General features: G+C 35.9%; 1 long non-coding RNA gene across 1 annotated transcript in view; it reads left to right on the forward strand.

Moving 5' to 3' along the window:
• Window positions 1-750: 750 nt before the first annotated feature.
• The window catches only part of LOC114006749 (uncharacterized), a 57,686-nt gene continuing 48,350 nt past the window's right edge, over window positions 751-10,086 (forward strand). Inside the window, exon 1 of the long non-coding RNA XR_003548432.1 lies at window positions 751-870. This is a non-coding gene — a long non-coding RNA (uncharacterized LOC114006749). The remainder of the gene's footprint in view (window positions 871-10,086) is intronic.

A 10,086-nucleotide genomic window follows, 5' to 3' on the forward strand; every position in this document is an offset into this window, starting at 1 on the left:
TCTAGGAAATATTACATTGATTCTAAACTGTTGCCTCTAAACTGATCACAGGCTCATTTTTTTTCTTTCTTTTCTTCTTCTTCTTTTTTTTTTTTTTTTGTAGAGGTTTTTGCTATAGGGCCTGTGCACTTGCCCGAGAAAGACAGAGAGAGACAGAGAGACAGAAAACGAGAAATTACTCCCCAGGGGGCATGGCCATGCCACAATCCCTTCTCCTCCATTATCTCGGGATCCTGAGCATGCATACACACGTGCCTGGCATGAGTTTAAGCCGCTGGGTCTGGGATTTGAACCTTGGTCGGTCGTCTACATGCAAGTCCAGTGACAAGCCATTATGCCAACTGCTGGTCCCATAGGCTCATTTTCTTATATGTTTATATAAATTTATATATGTACACAGTCACAGTTTCTTTTTAATATATTAATTTTCATGAAGTCTATATTTTTATGAGAAAACTCAACAGTTTATCTGTTAGTAATATTATTATATTGTATACTTTCAAATATGATAAGAGGGTAGATCTCATAACATTTTTATCACAATAAAGTAAAATTGAAAAGAAAACAAATATTATTTAGAAACCCTTGGAAGGTTTGGTCTCTGAACAAAAAAAGAAATATGCCTCAAAACACAGTCTTCCCAGTGGTAGAAAAAAATTGATGTCTTTTGTTCTTTTTAAAATATACACCCAGAGAACTGCTGGTTACGAATAAAAATACTGAGTGGTATTTTCTCTCTTCATAGCCTCAATAGTGGAACAGAAATGGTGGTGTCATATGCAACCATGTCTAGAGGGAGAGGAATGTAAAGTTCTTCCAGACCGGAAAGGATGGAGCTGCTCCTCTGGGAATAAAGTGAAAACAACTAGGGTAAGTGGACAGCCAGCTTGGGAAAGCAGAATGTCTCTGAATTAAAAAGAATGGGGCACGCACAGTAACCTCTTTAAGTAGTGGATGTACAATAAGGGAGTATAATCTTACAAAGTATGCCCCCCTCCTTTTTTCTTAATTCATTTTTTTCATGCCACATTTTAATTTCACTCAGAATAACATCCTCTGTAGACATCAATTATCATGTTATCTGATAAACAAACACTATTTGTTCCTCCATGAGCTACTGACAGTAATGCAAATCCCCAGAGGATGCATGTTAAATGCTGAGGAGGCCACTCTGACAGGGTTAAGTGGTATCTCATTGTGGTTTTGATTTGCATCTCCCTATGGGAAAAATAATTTTATATGCTATAAAGATATACAATGGCTAAATGTAAAGTTTTTAGAAGTAGTAAATAAACATGCTGAGTAGGCAATCCCAATTCTTTATTCTTCTGATCTATAGTAATGTGGATAAATTCCGAAAATTTTTTAAATGTATTTCTCAAAACTTTCTATCTAAGTTTCTTTCAATTTTATAAAAGTAATTATTTTGATCTCTCCCATTTCTGTATTGTAGAATAGTTTTCTAATGATTAAGGTTTCCCACGATTGTAATAAACTATTGTAAAGTTTTAGAATCTCAAGGTCAATACAGAAAGAATAATCTTTAAAATGATGTATTTTAGCTTTGCAATGACTGACTTCTTCGAATGGGAGAGAAGAGAAGAAAGTTTTTGAATTCTTATTTTGCTACATTGGGTGTTTGTAATGGTTGAATTTGAATTCCTTTCTTTGTAGAATTAGAGAATGAAGATTTTATTTTGATTTTTTTAAACTTGGTATAGGGTACACATGCATGCCAGAGAAAGAGAGAGAGAGGGACAGAGAGCATGAGAGAGAAAGAGAAACAGAGAGAGAGAGAGAAAGTTAGAAAGTACCCCATGGGGGGGAAGGCTATGGGTAATCCCTTTTCCGCTATTCTGCTCTCAGAATTTTGGTCATGCATGTAGACATGCCTTGCCTGGCGTGTTTTTCAAGCTGCTGGGTACAGGACTGCTAGGTCCTCATGACAGCTGGCCCTGTGACATTTAGTTAACCCATCATGCTGCTGGCTGGCCTTTGTTTTAATTTTTTTTTTTTTTTTTTTTTTTTTTTTTGGGGAAAGCAAACTATTGATTAGAGTTGGAATAAGAATGGAATGATGGCATAAGGTTGTTTTATAAGTAACCAAACTAGAAATTGGTTAATTTACAGTATTGGCTGACAGAGTAGGTGTTTTTAACTTTCTCTGGACATATTCAAGATGATGATTTCATAATTTAATTTGGACATAATTCATTCTGTGAAGTTATTTTTTTTAGTGTTTTGACCTACACAGATATGTATGTTTTAAACAGCATTAATAAGAACATATTTTGTCAAATTATTCTTGAATCTAACTTATTGGTTAAATGTTCACACATCTTCCCAAAATTCCCTGAATGCATTATCAGGTAGAATAAGTGTATTATTCAATAAATTAGCACATAGTAAATTCATAGTGATTTGTTTAAAACATTTTAGCATATAAAATTTCCTTATAAGCTATTTATACCATGAAATATTTTTTCTTAGTTCTTCTTCCAAAATAGCACTTGTGGAAATTCTCCTAAGGTCTGAGAAGGGGAATTCTCTAAAACAAATGAGAAAAAAAATAGCTCTCTCCAACCAAATTCTATGTCTTTTTAACTTCAGTGGAAACAAACAAACAAACAAAAACATTTACTGAAAACTTAAAGCATATGTCATATACCGAACAAAGCACTTTAAATGAACCAGCTCATTTAATCCTCTTAACCGCCCACTGAAGAAGATAATGTTATGTCTTTTCTTTTTTTAACAGATCAGTAAACTAAAATTTCAAAAATGTAAATGATTTCTCAAGGTCAGATAGGTATTATAGTTAATTACTTAGGAAATTAGGGTTCAAACCATACAGTTTTATTCCCAAACTTAACCTCTTAACCTGTATCTTGTGCTACGTAATTTACTGACTCTTAAGTAATAGTGATAAAAGTTTCCTATACTTCTCTTCACCTGATGTAAACCTTTAAAAATACCTTTATCTTTCTGGTTCGCTGAAATAAAATGCTCAAGGCAGTGCAATATAAATTCTCATAGAAAATTCTTGTTGTTGTTGTTGGAGAGGTTGTTTTTGCTATATGGCATGTGCGCTTACCAGAAAGATAGAAGAGACAGAGAGACAGAAAGCGAGATATCAACCCCTGGAGGGATGGCCATGCTGCAATCCCTTCTCCTCCATTCTCCCCTTGGGATCTTGGGCACACACGCACATGTGCCTAGCGTAAGCTTAAGCCACCGGGTCCAGGACTTGAACCACAGTTGACTACATGGGAGTCCAGTGACATAGCCATTATGCTAACTGCTGGTCCAAAAATTTTTTGGCAACTACCAGTTCATTCCCTGTTGGCCTGTTTGCCATAATTATAATGATCCTGACTTAAAATTGAATCTCTGTTTCATAAATTCCTCCTAATATAATGGCACAAGATGGACAAGAGACTAAGAACTCATGAGTAGGGAAAACCATGTCTAGATCATATAGTTTCTTTCAGTTACAAGACATTATCTCACATAAGTTTAAGTTTGGGACATGGTAGCTTGAAAAATAAGCTACATGCACATATGTGTGTGCCCAAAATTCTGAAAAGAGAATGAAGAAGGGATTGCAACATGACCATTCCCTGTGGGGAATGCTTTCTTAATCTTGCATGCCCACCATTTCTCTCTGGTGAGCACATGTGCCCTTCAGCAGGTTAAGAAACAAAGAAAGATCATCTGAGCTGGCCCTGTAGCAGAGTGGTTAAGGGAGATGGTTCCCACACAGCCAACCATGGTTCAAATCCAAGCTCCCGTACTTAAAAAAGATGCATTAAAAAAGATGCCAGGTGCATGTGCATGTTTGCCCCAAATCCTGACAGGATGGAGAAATAAAAGAGAAGGAATTGCAGGTGACCATGTCCCATCCTGTCTGGGGGTGTTCTCTCCCTCTCTTTCTCTCTCTCTGAAAGTGCCCTCTAGCGCTTTTTAGAAAAAGAGAATAATGATCATGTATAAGAGGAAAAAAAATAAGGCTTACTGAAAGAAGGAGATTACTGGCTGCAAAGGAAAGTCTTATTAGTCTTTTCATTTACAAGAAAAAATATTATTGATGAAAATAAAGCTACTTAGAGATTTCCAACTAGAGGAATATCCTGGCATTCTAAATGGGTAGGCAAAAATGTGTAGTTATGGATATTAGTTTGGCTCACAAAACAATTTGGGCAAATTTCCCTGATGCTACAAAAAAGCAGTTTCCAACATCATCATATGATTATTGCTCTGCTGTCCCCAGTGAAATGGTGCAGAAAGTGCATGAAAGGAGAAAAATTCTTGAAATAGCTTTGAGCCCAACATTCCTTTGCTCACAGTGGAAGTATTAGATAGAAGTGGTCTATGCATAAATACAATATTATTGAGAAGAAATCTGTATCATTCTTTTTATCATTGGTATTTTTGTCTGCTTGCCAATCTTGAATAAGATAGCCATAGTCACTGAGCCAAGAAACCATTGGAGTCCTTTTTTGGCAGGTCCCAGCCACAAAGTGGGAAGTCCAGAAATTAAGCAGGAGTAGTTTACAAAGTAACTCAAGAGCTGCTCTCAGCCAAAAACTATTTGAGTTTCTTATGCAAGATCTGCCGGTTTTATGGGATTATCACTGCAAGCAAAATGGCTCAAGAAATGATTAAAATTTGCAGTAATGTATACCCTCCCTTGTAATTGCCCATATCCAATCTGGAATGCTTGGGTGAGCCTAATGTTACGAAAGAAGCAGTCAGCCAAAAACATCAATGGGGCTTGCATAGCCTCGGAGATGAAAGGTAATTTCCAGAACTGACTACGAATGAGAGGCTGGGTGAACTCCCTATTTAAGTCTAATTTGGAACCCATATTGTACTTACTACAAATGTGAATTATATCTTCCTCCTGTCTTTATACTACATTCAGGAAGCTTTTTGTTCTGACCCATTTTCTTTTTCTTTCTTTTTTTTGTTAGTTTGTTCTTTTTTTATTTCATTTTCTTTTATACAATCAATCACTTTGTTATTTGACTTACAAAATGGATATTTCAACAGGTGATTATTTCTCCCTAGTACAGTTGATAAAACTACAAAATATCTTCAATAGATAATATTCTATTGTACTAGCAAGAAGAAAAGGTAAGGAAAAGATAACCCTTTTAAGAACATGTTCTTGGGACCAGCAGTTAGCATAATGGTTATGTCGCTGGACTCCCATGTAGTGACTGTGGTTCGCGTCCTGGATACGGTGGCTTAAAACTTACGCCAGGCGCGTGTGTGTGTGTGTGTGCCTAAGATCCGGAGAGGAGAATGGAGGAGAGGGGATTGAGGCGTGGCCATCCCCCCCGGGGGCTGATTTCTCGCTTTCTGTCTCTCTGTCTCTCTGTCTGTCTGGCGAGCGCACGCGCCCTATAGCAAAACAAACAAACAAACAAACAAAAACCAAAAAACAAAAAACATGTTCTTCAAAATCCCAAACATTTAATCTGAAGAGAATGGAGGATGCAACATTTGTTTTCCAAGCCCTTTTTTTTCATTTGAAAGAAAGAAAATTCAGAACTACCCATGATATCCATAACCATCTCTTGTATTACTTTTAAGATGTCTTATGTTAAAAAGAAAGAAAAAAATCTCTTATAAGTCTTTTGATTTCAAATTCAGTTTCAAAGACAAATAATAAATAAAATTTTCAGAGTCATTAATAAAAGAATTGTCTTTCTAGTGTGAAAGAGGACATAAAGAGATGCTAATTATTACAATACTGAAGTAGCGGTGGAGTGGGGAAGGCACTGTAGAACTTGTAAGATATGAGGAAAAAAATCTTTCCCATTGTGGGAATCATCAGAAAAAAATAGATTGTGATTAATTTCTTCTAATGTTTTGCTATTCTTTCTCTGTGGAAGATTCAAAGAAAGTCATGTTGTGCTTGTAGGAATTACAACCCTTAGCCATTGGTATGGGCACTAAGCTCCACACTCCAGTGGTCACTATAATTCTTAAGTCTGATTCTTACTTGAGGACAAACAAGCTTAACTTCATATTAGGCAAGACTTTATATTGTCATTAGAAAGATTATTTTTATGAATCATAAATCCCAGGTCTATTGACTTTTTACATGCTGAGGAGGAAATTTTCTGGGTAATTTTGAACTAATTGGACTCCTTTCATCTTTATTCATTTACTTAAAATGCCATAGGCAGATAAGAACTCTGAAATGTTTGAATGTCCCATCAAATATAAATGGCATATTATGATTTTTTCATTGACTATGCAATAAAAAAATCAACAGATCCTACATTTTTTCCTGTGTATGGCATTCTAGGATGATAGTGCTTATATTTCAATAAAAACAATAAAAGCACATATAAAAGCATTTACTTGGCTTTTACAATGTGCTGGACACCTGCGAAGTGCATTGCATGAATTATGTGATTTTATTTACTCAACCATAATCGACAGAAAAGAGAGTAGAGAGAGGTGTGGTAAGATGCCTGCCCTCAAGGAGAATGCTTTGACTGGCGGAATGAATAGGAACAGTTGCATTATTCTTTTCTTTATCCATATTCAGGTCATGTCAATAACATTGAAATCGATAGTACATGTAAGTTAAGAATAATATTACTCTCATAATGGGATAGTGTAAGCCTTTAGTTCCTTATCTGAAAATAAAGGAGGGTGTTGAACTAGATTCAATTTCGTTTCCTCTATCTAACATTTATTCTTTGATTCTACATACCAAGGATGTTTCTAACTTCCTTTCCAGCTAACTTCATATGATGCTAATAACTGACTAATATCAGAGAATAGATAAGTATTAGATTTTTAACCCTGTTCCTGTAAGAGAGAAAAGAAATAGCATCTTGTGATGCTTTGCTAATTAAAGCCTCAAGTCATCCCTTACAGAAGCTACTTGATTTTATACCAGGCTTATTAATCTGATCTGTTGGTGGGTCTGAACAGTGTCCAGTGTGCTATTTCAAACACAGGGCATAGGAAGAACACAGCGAGAAGAACGAAGTTCATTTTCTTACCTTAAAGGGGTGTGATTTGTATGAAATCTTCCATCATAATGCTCTCTCTCCTTGCAAATTTAAGCCCAGGTTTAGGAGAGTATTGTTCATTCTCCATCAGCCATTTCTTAACAGGCACATCCCCATTCATTTGTCTTCATCTCACCTGCAGTCAGGCCGTAAATTGTACTCTGGTCTATAGCACAGAGCGTAATGACCTTTAGGGCTGTGGTTTTCAAATTATCTTTATGGTACCCATAGTAAGATATATATCTTATGTGGTGGTCCAGCACACACATACCACAATGAACATTTGTACATGCCACACAAAAACTAAAGCTGTACCATGGTATTTTATTTCCTTTCTTTTTCCTCTCTCCATCTCTCTCTTTCTCTCTCTCTCTCCTTCTTTACCTCCTCCCCTTCTTTCCCAATTTCAACTCCACAAACTGCTTTTTATCACCTGCTAACATATTACAAACTGCAATTTGAAAACCACCACTTTAAGAAGTTGTGTTTGATCATTTTCTGTGGTTGCCGCATGGAACAAATAGCCACCGCTAACTTGCGGAACTCAAACTACAGAATAAACAGCCATAAAATTAATTCACCTTACACAATTTCATTTCAAGTATTATTATTCACTATCAGGGAGTACAAGGACCTAGTAAAATACAGATTTAGGGAAGAATATGCATGCTAGATATATCCATTCATTCAAACAGTCTCTATTCTTTACTATTGCCAAGTGCTGTTCTAAGTTTTGGGTGCAGCACTGAAAAAAGGAAAAACAAAACAAAACAAAAAAGACAGATGACAATTCCTGCCCTGGTAGGGCCTAAATTCTAAGAGAATGTATTAGTTTTCCATTCCATCATAGTAAGTTACTACAAATTTAGTGACTTTAATTCAACATACATGACTTGTCTGTAGGTTAGATGTTGGGCACAATGTGACCCGCCTAAATATCTGCTTTGGGTCTCAGAAGATCAAGAAGTGTACTTCCTTTTCACAACAAGGCTGTGTTTCTGTCCGAAGGCTCTGGGGGAGGATACACCTCCAAACTCACTTAGGTTATTGTCAGAATTCAGTTTCCTGCAAGTGTAGGACTGAGATGTCTATTTCCTTAGCTGTCATCCCTCACCTCTCTCAGGGCACTTATTTTTCTCATCACATTTTCTCCTACATCTCAAACCACCGATGGCAAATCCAGTCTTTATCATGCTTTGAATATTTCTGACTCCCCCCCCCTTCTTCTATTTCTCCTCTGTCTTCTCCTTCTGACCTGCTGTTGGACTTTTAAGGGCTCAGATGATTATCCATCTAGATAATTCAGGATAATCTCTCTCCTCTAAGGACAGCTAATTAGCAACCTTAATTATATCTGCAAAGTCCTTTCACAGCATTACTTAGATTAGTGCTTGTTTGAATACCCATGGGATATAAATCTTGTGGATACCATCTTTGGAATTCTGTCTACTACATAGACAATAAAATTTTAAAAGATAAGTAAAATGTACAATATGTAAGATGGTGATAGGTGCTATGAATAAAATAATAAAGCAGGGAAGGAAAATGGAGCATGCTGAGTAAGGGTGTTTGCATACTGAGCAAAGTCTTGGAGGTGAGGGGGTGGGTCACATGGTATTTGGAGGATGGGCTTTCCAGGCCAAGGAAGAACAAGTACAGAGTACACAACATGGGAGCTGTCTTGGGCAAATCATATTCAGAGAGCAGTGATGCTAGTGGGTGGAGTGGAGTGAGAAAGGGAAAGTGGTATAATTTAGGTTAAAACGGAAACATAAGGCATGTCGACATATGACTGACTTAAGCTTTTGTCAGAATGAGGGAGTTTTCCATTAAATGAGGTACAGAGAACTGTGAGAAGAGTATATTTTATGTTTTATGTTAATATCTATAATTCTAAGTCATTTAACTTAATGGAAAATTAAATATGGTATGACACCTTGAATTTGATATTTCTTAAGAAGAGTAGGTGAAACTTTTTTACTATCGTAGTGAGAAATGCAGACATGGAATGAGTGAAATACCTGTTAGATAAAATTCAAAATCTCAAATGGTATGAGTGTTAAAACAAAATACTTAAGAACACATGTGATCACTATAGTAATACTACATTTTTAATAAAGAGATGGGAATAGAAATAGATTAATGTATTGAAGGTCATTTTTTTCCCTCAGTTTTATATCGAGTTTTAGATAGGTAAGTTACCAAGCTAGCTGTCCAGAAAGTAGCATTACTAAAAGTGACATTTTAAGGCAAGTGTTTTAAATTTAAGAACTGCTTACTTAATTAAAAATAATTTAATAGAACCAAGATTCTCTATATTGATATTTGTTTAGAAAGATATTGGAAATAGATACAAAGACTTTAAAATATATTTCATTTGGGTTATATTTCTAAAATTTTTCTTATATTTTTCTAATTATACTGAAAATGGACATCTGAGTGCTTTGGCATTATTACAGATTTTAGATGCTTCTTTAATATTTCAGTGAGGTGCTTATTTATAGGTGTTATTTTGAATACTGTGTTTATAATCTCATAGTAATTGCAAATGTCCACACATTGTCATAGAACCTGGTTTGGACATCATTAAATTCATTAGCAACTGTGAGGTACATCTTTATTGTATTGTTTATGTCCTATAATTTAAGTGGTAAGGCAATAAATCTCTTACCTGATGTCTGAAGCTAAAATTCTGCCAGGGCTTCTTAAAAAGTATTTTAAATTCATTTTGCATTTTTGTTGACCTTTACCCTTTTCTCTCTTCCATGGTAGAGAGAGACAGAGAGATAGGCATTTCCAGCAGGGTCTCCATGAAACTATCCACTCCTGGCCCTAGCCCACCGAGATCATGGGCACACATGCCCAGCATGTACAAGGAGGCCTTGGAATGCAGACTTGAAACCTTCTCACGTAGGCCCATTATTGTGGATGTTGTGTTACTGCTGTGCCCCCAGCTGGCTGCTATTTTCAGTATTTAAAACCGTGATATTTACTTAAACATAAGTATTCCTGGGAGAGCAACACTTTCACCTATTTTTTTTTTTTTTTT

The sequence above is a fragment of the Tupaia chinensis genome, unplaced genomic scaffold (genome assembly GCF_000334495.1).
Source record: "Tupaia chinensis unplaced genomic scaffold, TupChi_1.0 Scaffold150006_1, whole genome shotgun sequence".
Lineage (NCBI taxonomy): Eukaryota > Metazoa > Chordata > Mammalia > Scandentia > Tupaiidae > Tupaia > Tupaia belangeri.